This window comes from Chaetodon auriga, chromosome 4, assembly GCF_051107435.1.
Source record: "Chaetodon auriga isolate fChaAug3 chromosome 4, fChaAug3.hap1, whole genome shotgun sequence".
NCBI classification, from domain to species: domain Eukaryota; kingdom Metazoa; phylum Chordata; class Actinopteri; order Chaetodontiformes; family Chaetodontidae; genus Chaetodon; species Chaetodon auriga.
In genome coordinates this window covers 9,963,822-9,977,708 of record NC_135077.1, presented here as the reverse complement: position 1 = coordinate 9,977,708, position 13,887 = coordinate 9,963,822, and the positions used below count along the sequence as shown (strand labels likewise).

General features: G+C 44.2%; 1 protein-coding gene across 11 annotated transcripts in view; it reads right to left on the bottom strand.

Moving 5' to 3' along the window:
- The window catches only part of ptprdb (protein tyrosine phosphatase receptor type Db), a 144,855-nt gene extending 131,234 nt beyond the window's left edge, over positions 1 to 13,621 (bottom strand). For all 11 annotated transcript variants that reach the window (XM_076727847.1, XM_076727851.1, XM_076727852.1 and 8 more), the window contains exons 1-2: positions 13,515 to 13,621; positions 13,218 to 13,330 (exon numbers count right to left, since the gene is read on the bottom strand). The gene's annotated coding sequence lies outside the window, so the exon portion shown is untranslated. The remainder of the gene's footprint in view (positions 1 to 13,217; positions 13,331 to 13,514) is intronic.
- Positions 13,622 to 13,887: the final 266 nt, after the last annotated feature.

Here is a 13,887-nt window from a genome sequence, read left to right as displayed (position 1 = left end):
TTTTTCCACAATACGCAAGGGTGATGCCCAATAAAAAGGCACTGAATAAATATATTTATCTACATTTTGCAACCTAGGCAGAGCAGAGTGTGCTGCTCTCTGGACAGAGACGGCCACACACGCACACAGACACTCACATACACGCACCTCTTTTGCACCAAGTTTGCTGAAAGCGGGAGCTGCAGCGATGGCCTACATTTCCCGTCATGCCATGCCGGGCTAGATTACTTTCAGTTTGCTGTTTCATATTCCAAAATGTTACTTAGTGTTTGTACAATAGTGTTTGTAATGCATCTGTTGAGAACATGAACAACATTCAGGTCTTATTCCCTGTGTTGAACATCATTAAATGGTAGAGTTTTTCTATAGCTGAACACTGAATAGCTCACAGTAACACACTATATAATGACTCTAAAACTATCACTGAGATTTAATAACATATCATTGTTAGTGCAAAAAGTGATAAATTCCTGCAATGTGTTACTTTACTCCTAACCCTGTATGTGTGTATGTTCTTCACAGATCAATGACTTGTTTCTGTGGTTAAGTCTTTTTTATGTATAGTCTATAAACCTATAGCCTTGTGCTATGTAGCAACGTGCAAACTGTGTTCATCTGTGTCTGGGCAGAGGAGCAAATTCTTGCTGATGAGATAAGAGTTGTAAAATCCTCCCTCGGAGGAGTGGAAACTGCTGTGCAGTGTCTTGTTGTGTGATAAGGCTTCAATCTGGACTTCCTCGTTTGTATCTCATCTTCTCACCAGTACCTGCAGCCACACGCCCACACCAGCGCGGCCCCTTGTGTTGTTTTGATGAAGGGCTATTTTTGGCCTTCCAGGATAAGGAGCAGTTGCGCTTTACGACAAGTTTCTTCATAACACAGCTAATATAGATTTATGCACTTAAATCTCAAACAACTGCTAGCGTAATTACAGGATGTTTAATTTAATTACTGTGGAGTAATTACTGTGGAATGAAACTGGATCTCCAGATGTCACTGATTCTAGTATGTTGTAGCCACTATTTCTTTTTGGAACTATTTTAGTTAAGTTGATCATAACCATCAGCTGTATGCTGGATGAACACGTATAGTAGCACATTTTCCCTCCACACATCTGGTTCTGTCAAAGTCGGACTGCGGACTGCTGCGGAAAAAGTTAACATGGTCAAATAATATAGTAAAAGCACATGATTTCATGTTCATGTTAACAATCAGCAGAAAACTGTAAGACGTTTAATAATCTAGGCCAGTAAGGTTAAGGCTAACTATCTACGCCTACAATCACTCCACATGCATTAGTGTATGCCAAAGTGTAAGTGAATCACTAGAGAAAATTATGGTCAAGGGACATATTTGACGAGTCACTTTATTCTAATTTGTTTCTATTTAGGTAAATTGATCAAATGGACCAAACCCCTCAAAATTCAATGCTTATGCTAATTATAAGTCATAATGTTAGAATAATGGAAATGGTGCATGGACTGTATTTATATAGCACTTTTCCAGTCTGATGACCACTCAAAGCACTTTTACAACACAAGCCTGCATTCACCCATTCACACACGCTCACACACAAATGGCACAACATCAAGAGCAATTTGTAGTTCACTTTCTTGTCCAAGGACACTTTGACATGTAGACTGCCAGGGCCAGGGATCAAACCACTGACCTTCTTATAGAAGGATGACCGCTCTCCCTCCTGAACCACAGCCGGAAAAGCAGCAATAAATGGACGGTCCTCACAAGCATAGCATGTTTGTGTCCATATATTCTGCCAGCCTGGTCTTTCAAGGTGTGTGTTTCCCCTCGGGGGCATTAAAGTGTGTGAATGGTCTATTAGTGGGTTAAACACACTCAGTGTGACCCTTCAGCCGCAACTTTAACTCCTCACAATGCCCGAAGCACTTAACTGTTGAGAGTTGGTTTTAAAGTGTGATCAGCAAATCTTTGCATTTTCCAAGGAACAAAAATTGGCTTGTGGGCAGTGCGAATGCAAGTTTCACCTGGAATTAACACAATTCATATATTTGTGTCTGTAAGAGTGAGTTTGGATTTCCGTTGTGTTTATGTTTGGGTGAGAAAATGAGGAAAAGAGGCAACGTCAAAGAGAAAGGAGACTCGGTTATATCCGAGCAGAGAGCCATTCTGTCAAACTATATTCAGAGGCCGTTTCAAAAAACATAGTGTAGCCTCTCTTTCTATTCTATACTCTGTTCACAGTTTTCTTATTCTATCTCGTTCTATGCTCCCCTGCATAATCTTCTCTTTCTCATCCCTTTCTTTACCCTCATCCTCTGATTCCATTTCCTTCCCCTCTTTCCCTTCGTCATCTCCCTGTCTACTGCTCTATCTTCCATCTGCTTCTCCCCCCCACCCGCCCCTGCCCCCCCTTTCATCGCTTTCCTTTCGTCTCCACACCTGACAGAGACGGGATCCAGCAGTAAATCTCCTAAAGCACAGTCATCCACCATCGTTCACATCACAAAGCCGGGGAGAGAGAGAGAGAGAGTCAAGAAAGACAGGGAGAAGGGAGATGGGAGACAGTGAGTGTTAGTTTGTTGAGGAGGAGAACAAAAGATACACGATAACAAAAAGACAAACAGACACAAAATGGCCAGAGACACAGGCACTGGTGAGGGGCAAAACAGACACTGATGGAGGTGCTAAAACAGCGATGGAAGGGAAGAGACAGTGAGGGTGGGAGATAAAGACAGAAGCTTTCACATAACTCACACACACAGTAGACGGTAGTCCATCTATGCACGCATAGACACGCACACACGCACATAATGGTGGCAGGATGAGTAACATGGTGAAGATTCCCTCTGGGCCAGAAGACATCCTTCCTCCCCCAGCAGAGTGGGACATGTTGGGCTAAGCTCCTTGGGCAGAAAACCTCAACTTATGGAGGACCGCCGCTAAGTACTCGACGGCGCACTTTAAGCTACGTGTGTGTGTGTGCATATGTGTGTCGCCGTGTGCATGTGTGAGCATGTGTGAGCCAATGCTGCAGCGCTATTTTTCATATTTGCGTGTCTGCAGCTTGTGTCTAAGCTCGCGCGCGCAAATCCCTCGCTCGCGCACGGGTCTACACTTGCATTCATTTGTCTGTATCTGTGTACTTGGGATTGTGCTTCCATGTGTGGGTGTGTGTTTGTGTGTGTGTGACAGCGGGCTAGGCAGAGTGTCCATAGCCGGTGGTTTATGGCTGCTGAGGTCTGATTACATTGGTGCGACTGGAGGGGTGAGCAGACTGGTGGTTCTATCTGTCTTCTGTGTGGCTGACTGAACAGACACAGCGAATGGAGATGGCTCAGCCAGAGACACTTGGCCTGCCTCCCAGAGATCTCACAGGGATACAGCCACATAATGGATTCACACAAGAAAATACACCCAATTCATACTTGATTTGCGGGTTCCATGTCTGCCATTGAATTTGATTATTATTGAAGTTGAACGTGTTGAACCATGGTGGGCGGGGAGCTGTGATATGAGGGATGTGCTTTTCACATGCGTAAATCCATATATTACCACATTTACAATAAGTGTTAAATGTGTCCAGTGACCCCCCCCCAAACTAAGTTGGGATCAAGAGAAAAAAAATCTCTTTATATACGGTAATAATAATTCATCATCCTGCACTTACCTGTCTGTGTTAGCTGGCTGCCAGCATAGCCAGAAGCTGATAACTCCTGATTTATGCTGCTGATCCAAAGAACATGACCTGAATGTATTTACTGGTGAATTAAATTTTGCAAGTCAGTTGTATGGGTGAGCATGCAATATATCTACGCAGTAGCTCCTGCTGAAATGCACTGGTTAAAGTTCTGTATATAGTATAAAGCCTCCAAAACCACAATCATATTCAATTTTATTTTTGGTTCTATTTTATTGCTATCTTGGCCGGTCATGGAAATATCAGTATGAATTTTGCCAGATATGTAAACACATTATAGGTTACGTTTTTATGTATATTTAACTTGCTTTCTTGACAGCAACAATTATTTTAATTCCTGATTAATTTGCCAATTAATTTCTTGATTAATCAATTTGTCTATGTTAGAAAATAGTAAAAAATGTCAATCACAGTTTCCCAGAGTAAGAATATGTCTTCAAATGTCCCATTTTGTCCAACGAAACAGTTTAAAACTTCAAAAGAGAGAGAAAAACAGCAAATAATCACAACGATGAAGCTGGAACCAGCACATTTTGGCACTTTTATTTTGTCAATTAAGTAATTGTTGCAGCCCTACTTTTCTTAATTCAAGTTTATTCTTGTATTTGTGTTATTTTCAAAACTATAGTATTTTATTTTACAATATTTCACAGCCAGATTTGAAGGATCTTTTTGGAAACTCCGGTTAATGCTGGCTTATGATACCACAATCCACCATTGCTTCAGCGGTTTGTAACAAACTGTAGTGCTGTCTTGGGGTCAACAAGCACCTCCGCTAAAGGAAAATGAAAGCTTGGTTCTTTTCAATTTAGAGCAGCCTGAATGTGGAATTTACCATCTAGTATCAGGGGGTGCGGTAATTTCAAACACTTTCATTAGGAAGAAATGTAATGACGCTCAGACTTGCAGAGCTAAGCTACGCTGTATTAAAATTAAATGTTGTGCAGTGTTAAAGGTTACATAGGTATCTGGAAAATTCTCACTTCTGCTGATTCTAATTATGCTTTAGAATACTGATGTTAGGCTGCTTAGTTGGGCACTTTCATAGTCTGTTTTAAATTTGGCTATAATAATGTCTAATTCTATTTGTTCTGAGGCAAAGTATTTTAACTCACTGCCTGCTACCGTTCCTTTGCAGTGCCGACCCGCACATCAGTGGAGGCACTCACCCTGGGATCACAGGTGAGACGTTTAGCTACATCTGCTGCTATAAACTGATTTTGCATCGCCCTTGTTAAGTAAACAATAAAAAACAAGCATGTCAAAATGTTTATATAAGTGAATATCAGCGCGTATACTCTCAAATCCGTATTGTCCTTAAAAATTCCATTGCTGGCTACTTGTATTCTATTCTATTCTAATTAAGTCAATTTTCTGCTCCAAAGAGAGTCTGATCTTTATATAGAATGAGGCAATGTTCTAAGGTGCTCTTGCTTAATGATAACCATGGTGGCTTTATATAATACACAGAGGGATAAGGCAGAGGTAGCATGCTTTATCTTGTGACTGTAAGTGTGCACTAGTAGGAAACCCGCTGAGAGAGGGAGAAGTGACGAAGAGATGAGCGAGGGGGAGAGATGGTGGTGGTGGTGGGGGGGGGGTTAGGCAGAGAACAGGAGGCTAGATGTTGTTACATTTATTGAGAAGTAGCTAAGCCCTTTGTGCTGTGGGAATTTGAAGAAGAGAGGAGAAAGGACAAAGATGGCTGTGAAAGATGAGACATGAGAAGGAGACGAAGGAAAATAAATAGACATGAAACCCAGAACGATGGGGTGGGGGGGTTGGGGAGTGTGTGTGTGTGTGTGTGGGGGGGTGGTTTAGAGATGGAAAAGAGACAGAGAGAGAGCCGGAGAGATGGACAGTGATGTATAGGTGAGCTGGGCAGTCCGGCACAGTGAGTACAGCGCAGGGTCGCTCCCAAGTGTGCGCCATGTATGGAATTAGAGAGAACAATGTGGCATAAAGCGATGAGGGAGTTTCAGATGCCTGATGCTGTTTCTGTTCACTTCCACTGTCTCTGGAAGAATCACCAGACACAAGTAGGGAGGCAAATAGTGAAATGAGAGGAAGATAATGGGGGGGAAAACGTGTGTGTGTGTGTGTGTGTGTGTGTGTGTGTGTGTGTGTGTGTGTATGTGCCTTAATGTGTGAATGCAAATGTGCACGAGAGCGTGTGCGCTGTATCTGATTTTTTTCTGACTCCAAATGTGGATGAAAACCAAGGCTTTAGGTTTTTAATCAGCCCCATCTGAGCGCTGTATGGGGACTCTGAGAAGCTTTCATGTGGAGTTTCTCTTTCTCATACACACACACACACACACACACACACACACACACACACACACACACACACACATGCAAAGCATCCCCTCATGCCTTCTGTTCTAAATTTACACCTAACATGAGAACAGGAGAAGGGGAAGGAGGCAAGGAGGAGCAAGACGAACTAAGGGCGCAAAGATAGAGCATAGAGGAAGAGAGGTACGGGGGGGGGGGGGCAGAGGTAGAGGAGTGGCGAGAAAGTGCACTGGAGGGGTAGATGAAGTGTAGATAGAAATGAGGAAGAAGCAAAACTAAAAGATGAACAGAGGAGAGGAGAGGAAAAGGAGGAGAGCCAAATTTGATTTAGACAGCGGGCAAGAGAGATGGAGGTGGGGGGGGGGGGGCAGTGACGAAGAGAGTTAGATAGACAGGGTGAGAGGGAGGGAGGGAGAAGGACAGTGGTATATTAGTCAAGGTGTCCAGTCTATGTATTGCCTGCTGTGCAATACCACCCCTCTGATTTACTCTGCCGAGTGACTGATGAGAAGGAGGATGAGAAGGAGGGATGCAGAGATGAAGGGATGAGAGAGGAGGGAGGTCTCGCAACGAGCGTTTAGGCCAAATTAACGGCACCTCATAAATTAGACTAACAGCCAAAGTGGAGGGGCTGCAGGGGAGGGGCTGTGGAAGTGTGTGTGTGTGTGTGTGTGTGTGTGTGTGTGTGTGTGTGTGTGTGTGGAAGTGTGTGTGTGGAAGTGTGTTTCTGTGTACGCAAGTCAAGTATGTGTCGTGCATGTTTGTGAGTGATGAAATGTCAAGAGGGAACAGTTTGAGCCAATGCAAACAGATTACTCTCTGATAAAGTAGCGATATCCAGCTGCTTACTCATACAAACACAATCTTCTCTGGATTACCACATGTACTGAAGCGTTTTCTGCACAATGATGCGCTCATGAACTGAAACAGCGGGGAGATTGCACACACTGAGCATGCAGAACATAAGTTGCCCACCTTTTCAAGCAATACTCTCACTTTTCCATCCTTGCATAAAGCACAATGGTTGCCAATCTGACATGCTTGCTCAATAGATTTGGACAGGACTGAATGCAACCATTTTGGACAAAAATTTATTTCAGATACTACTAATTTGCACATATGTTTTGTGGGTAAAATTACGCTGTATTGACTGATCATTTATTTGCATAACAAAGAAATGCACCGTGATCTGCTTTGTTTAAATGAGGAGATTTTGTACAATGGCCAAACTAGTGCTCGCGCTAACTTTGCTAACAGGATTCTTTACATGTTTACATATAAATGCATGTTAGTCTTCCACTTCTATTGAGACACAGAGGCGTTAATGCTACAAAATCCAACACTCCAGTGACACAAGCTCCATTGCGAGCATCGCTGGTTTTGGACAAGACCCGGTTGCGTATATAGGAATATAGATGGACCTCTAGTAGCCTCCCGGAAAAGGATTTTATTCAGACTTCTGACTGACTGATCTGACTGATTTGTTTATTGTCATTCATTCATATGCACGGTGCACAGCTGGGCAAAGTAAAGTAAAATAAAAAAGGACCGCAATTAGGTCAAGATATAGCCAATAACCTCAGTGATGATTGTACAGAGATAGGAGGCATGCTTGGCAACGCTTCACTTGTGGTTTTGTATTTTCATATGGAGATGTGGTAGAGATTTTTTTATGTGCTTGAGCGGATGGAATTTTTTTAGAGAACAAAGAAGGGGAAAAAAAGGCTTTTCACGTGTTGACTAGGGTTGCATCTCCCTCCAAATGCGCTCCTGGCAGCTAAAGCATGAGCGATGTTTTTAAGTGTTAGTGTAGGTAACTCAGCAACTGGGTAAGGTTCGACAAAAGTAAAGGTCTCGGTTAAATGTTGAAAAAGTAAACGCATTGATTTTTTCAATATCAAACCAAAACCACAACCTTTCCCTGACCTGAATATAGTGGCCTTGTAGCTTTGACATGTAGGACATGGGACACAAATCCCACAAATGTCTTGTATGCGTTGAATGCCCAATCATTCAATCTGGCCTCCTTTCTGTCACTTATTATAAGGATGTCACACTTCACGGATTGGAAATACCACTGAATCGAATCCAGGCAAAAAAAAATGACATTTCCTCCATTTTGCAATCAATTACACATGCATAAACATGTCTTGTGGCAGACGAGGTTACTCCACAAGAACTTTCATCTTACGTGAGGCTTCATACAAATTTTATGCCCTTAACTCCACATTCTTTCTTCATGTATGTTTTCTGTTACCCCCCAAGCGGCACGTCGCATAAATCCTCCCTTGTAAACATTATTTATGTGTCTCTCTCTCCATTATAAAGAAGTGTTAACTCTGTCAGAAGTGCAGGCACTTGCCGATCGCTGTGTGATTACAGCAGTGCTTGACTGAGTGAGATACTAATACAAACAAACACACACACACACACACAAACACACTTTACCCACCACCACACCAATCTTGGCAGTGTGGAGTTGATGCTCAGAGTGATTAAAGTGGCGTGCTTCTGAGTGTGTCACCTGGGTGCTGCTGTATCTTAAATCAGGACAGTGGGGCTCAGATTGGGTATTGACTGGCCTGCAGAAGTCTCCATCCATCACGCTGAGAAACGATAGCACAGAGGCCCGCCCTGATGCACCCATATACCGGTGATGTTGCTCGCTGGCTGACTGAGGTGACGTAAGGTTAGGGTTATGGCATTAACCGTTATTTATACTGCATGGTAAGCAGGCAGAGAGGCAGGTCCCAGTGGCAGATGTGGACTGACAGGCGAGTGCGTCTTCCATCAAGATACGGGTAAACACAGGTTCAGACACTTACACACAGGCAGTGGCACCTGTAACAAACACAGACTGACAGACACATATGCTTGGATGTGCAGCACTTATCATAAGAGATAAGACTTCCTTTTCTGTCTCTGTCCTATTGTCTCTCACGCTCTGTGATGCGCGCACACACACACTGCAGACATACCACTCTGTTTTGAGGGCCTGAGCAGCATCTTTTGACTGTGTGCCTAATGATAATAAATGAGCCATCATGGGTGGGGAGGGAGGCACTAAGTCATCCCCTTCATCGACAGGAGGAAGACTGGGAGCCCCAAGGTCACCCCACTGTCAGCATCACTCTCCCTAACTGCGCTTCCCGCTCTCTCACGTATACGTGTGCACGCACACACATGCACAAAGTGCCACAAAGTGTACCATGCCACACACGAACGTGCACACACCACAGATCACCTGGAAAAACCTGCTTCGAGATACTCCGCCGTATTTATCTTATAGCTAAAAAAACTTTACTATCTCATCTACATGCAAATCCCCTATCACAGGTTACACATGCTCAACCCAAGAATAATCATCTCAGATTGTTTCCTTTGAAGAGTTTTTCGGGGCCTGAAAAGTTCAAACAAAATTCAGTATTTCACAAAACAAAAGCAAAAATTCGAGAAAGGTCAGACAGAGTGAACTGAAGATGCGCTGGGTTGAGAAAGTGCTTTTGTTGCTGATCAGATTCATCTTCCGAACCCTTGGGTTGGGAAGGGTTCGGAAGATGAGCGGGGGAACCACTGCTCTAATTTTTAGATAATTTTCTCAAAAGAGTCATTATTTGCAGCAATGATTTGCTTGTGAACGTGATACTAATGCTTGAGCAGTCGACTAAAAAAACGTGTTAAGAGAGCTAAACTTACTTTCCTTTCACTGGCAGCACCCGTGCACTTGTGCCCTAAACCTGCACAGAGTACAGAATACCACCAGCTTGAACAGTAACCAGATCAGATCAGCTGAGGAAGACAAGCATTGCATAGCTGAAACATGTCTCTATAAAACCCCCTGACCCTCCTGATACCTAGCCCCGTCCCTAATGAGCTGCCACGCACTGTCATCTCTCAGAGGCACACATCGGCATTCAAATGCGAAGAGAGGGGAGGCCGAGCTAATTCCTCCAGCCAGGAGACAGAAAGCGAAGGAGTCCAAACCAGTGAATGTTGTTAATGCTGTACTAAAAATGTAAGTTTGTGGGAGAGAGGAGGCATCAGAGGAGGCGTTGGAGAAACGAACAGGAAGGTAGCGCTCTCAACTGTGGGAATTCTTTTCACACACGCACACACACACACACACACACACACACACGTATAGATTACACGTGCGCACATACATGCATGGGCACACACACACACACAGGTTGCAAGTTTGGACTGGAGCTGTAGAAAGCTAATTTGCACCACATTGAAATGCATCTCAATTAAAGAGAAACACATCGAGGTGCCAGGGGAGGAGAGAAGAGAGAGATGTGAGAGAACGGGAGGGAGGAACGGGGTGTGAAACAGATAGTGTGTGAGAGTATGAGAGTAATAGAAGGTGGTGGTGGGGGGGGCCTCAACTGTATTTGGCAAGGGAAGAGGAGAGGGAGAGAGTGTTTTCATCTCCCTCTCTTGGAAAAACATCTCATTTTGGGATGAATCAGATTTAGAAAGGGTGTTAGGAGGTTGAGGCACAGCTAAAATCCTAACTAACTTCAACCTCGTTATCACCAGCTCTCTGGTTTTGTGCCAGCACAACAGGGTTGTCCCTGCTAAAACTGTGTGTGTGTGCCTGTGTGTTTGTACTCGAGATATTTTTAAGCCCAAGGCCACGTACTGTATTACAGAATGGGTGGGTACGTCCAAGACACAATAAGGTTTTACCTAAGTGTGTGGGCAAGTGTGAGTGCGGCCCTGAATCAATGTGTTTTTGGTATTTTGAGAACGTGTTGAATGCTTTGTTTGTCATGTTAGTCAATGTTAAAAATTAGATAATGTGCGTAAGTACGTTGGAGTGTGTATGTGCCTGTTATGTGCGATCTAGTAAGTGTGTGTCTGAGAGAACAAACAACAACGGGAGGAAAGAAAAAAAAAAGCACACACACACACATACACACACACACAATCTGTCACATGGAAAAATCAGGATTGGCGTTGTATGCCGCTACCATTTTGCACGGACTGTCATGTTCTTAAGACTGCGATGATGCTGCCAGCCCACCATCTTAACAACAACGCCAAATACAAGTGGATCCATTCTTTCACGCTGTCAAAACATACTCAACTTGTCTGCTTCTTGCAGGAGCCCTTTAACCCCATGTTTGCCTCCGCTCCAATCTAAGTCACATAGCTCTTAGCGTGAAGAGCATTCTGGGAAATCAAGTCCTTTTGATCTTATCCCGGGTTGAGATGTACCACCGAACTGCTGACTGCAGCTCTGTAACACCATGATGTAACGCACCTACCTGCCTACTTTTTCAACGGCATCGATGACAATCAGATGATCTGTGGTATAACTATCATTAGCCAGAACACTGTCATCATCATCATCATCATCATCATCATCATCTTGACTGCCATCAGCGACACCGTGTCAGCACATTGTCTGAGAAAGTCAAAATGATCGGTTCATTGCATGATTGCCCGGCCGTGTCTACAGTGAGGTTAAGCACCTCTGCTGAAGCATCTGTGTGAGTCCCAGACTGCCACTCATCTGAATTGGAGGGGAATTGAGGAGGGATGACATGCAGTGCTCTCCCACTGAAATAAACCCCCTTTGATTTGTTGTTAATTTTACCCTTAGCTCCTAACATGGCACAAATTCTCATGATTAAATATCCCCCGCCAGTGTAGTGCATCATTTCTTCCTGCGCTCTCACCTCAGCTCTCGGGCCGCTGCAAATAACTGAGCGGAGAGACACGTTCCACTGGACCCTCAGCTGCTGTCCAGCAATTTCCTCTCATGCTACCTGTGTTATAATCTGCTTTTATTTGCGTTTAAGTCGGTGGTCTTGTTTGGTCAATCCTCTTAGCCTCCTCTTGTTTGTCTTGCAGTTGCACAGCTTAGCTAAAATAAGCAGTGGCCTTCTTTCATATAAACCTCATCCTGGTGACAAGCATGTCAAAGCCAGAAGAACCTACTGTGTATCAGCGAAGGCCCTGACAGCTAAATATATAAATATATGAGTGAAAAGAAAAACTGCTTACATGGGTTTTCCTCTTCCTCCAATACTTTGAGTTAGCATAATCTCTCTCTTTCTCTCTCTCCCTCTTTCTGTCCCCTTTTTCCTTTTGCTCCCTCATTCTTTCCTTGCATACACACGACTGAGCAGAGCTGACACACACACACACACACACAGACACACACACAAAACTACTCAGACACACACATTCCTGGGTACATGCTTCACAAATGTCAGCCCCATACTGTACATGGACAATAAAACACATCAGCAAACTACTCAAACAACCTCCACAGGCACTTTGTCATGTCCTCTGTGTCTTTTACGGCTTCTCAATCTGCCCTTTATGACACCGCTTATGAGCCTTTAAGCGGCCCTCTGTTGTGCATGGGCTGACAGATCGAGTTGTCATTACATTAAGTAGGGACTCTCTATTAGTGCAAATGGTGGCACATAACCAGATAATCGGCTGTGGACAGCAAGTGTGGCTATGTGGGAGGTGAGATGCTAACGGATGGTGTGTGGGAGAGTAATGTTTTATGTTGGAGGAAGTGTGATATCTCCATTATAGACAAGCTTAATTGATAAACAGGATAATAAAAGCAGCAAATGGCCCCATAGATTTCTGCCTACAGCACAGCCAGCAGTACTGTAGGATGTCACTATATATATGCAGCATAAAGAGGAGTAATGGCACTGACAATAATAGCATATTAAGTAGAGGCTTTAGAACAATATCAGACAATGTCATCATTGTAGAGGAATAAAAGACCAATAAAATCCCTCTCATAAAAGGAGGGAGGACGCGCTGCCCTGAGGGATCCCTCAAATGTTTCTTCTCACACTCCTCTCACCTCATCTCTCCCCCACTCCCTCGCCCCCCCGGCCTCCTCAATTTCACTCTCTCTCACCCCTCCGTGATAGGAATGCCCACTGATAATTCTCACAAATGGCCACGTTTAATTCCCGTGCATAATAAGCGAGAACTTCGCAGCCATGGGGGAAAAGAAAAAAAAAATGAAAGAGAGGAGCGAAGGAGCTGCGCTGCCACGCTGCCTTTTCCAGCTCCTGGCGCGAGAAAACAATCCACGAAATGCTCCTGGAAGTGCGACCGTTTCAGAGGAGAGGAAAAAGTGCGAGGGACGTGTAGACACGCCCGTTCCGACAACAAACCAGAAGGAGCACTTTCAAGTGACAATACAAAGGATTCAAATCAAGCAACATCTTTCTTTTTTTGGCCAAAGTGTGCTCACCAGAATATCCGGATCAGAGCTCGGTGTACGGAGAATCCCGAGGAGTTTCCCGTCTTTCTTCGCCCCAAGTTGAGGACAGCGATCAGACGCGCTCTCCCACAGTCCCGACTGAACTGCAAAGAGGGAGAAAAGGTAAGACCACATTGAGAGAAAGCACGGCAGCCTATGGAGTCTCTCATCCCGGGCGGCAATCGAGGTCAACCCCCTCCACCAGTCACCCACCCATCCGACCCCCCCTTTCCCCCCAAAAGTACATCAATAATTACACACGTTTAGCTCACTAATCCGACTCTGTACCTCTTAAATGAGACGGGATGACCACCAGAGAGTGAAAGAGACGGAAAAAAGGACCGGGCAAGGCAGCGGCTGTCAGATTTGACTTCAAACTGATGCTGACGATGCGCACCGAGATAAGCTCCGGAGGAGAGAGAGAGAGAGAGAGAGAGAGAGAGAGAGAGAGAGAGAGAGAGAGAGAGAGAGAGAGAGAGATCAGAGGTGCCGCGGTGAGAGACAGATTCAGTGAATTGAATTAAACAAGCCACCACTTAAAAGTTATTCAAGTAGGTCAAGATATGAGACGCAAACCACCTTTGCGTTACGAGAAAATATACTAGGTGAACTCATCCAAAGTCTTGATAACTATTTTCCCATTCTGCAGAGGCACGTAAAG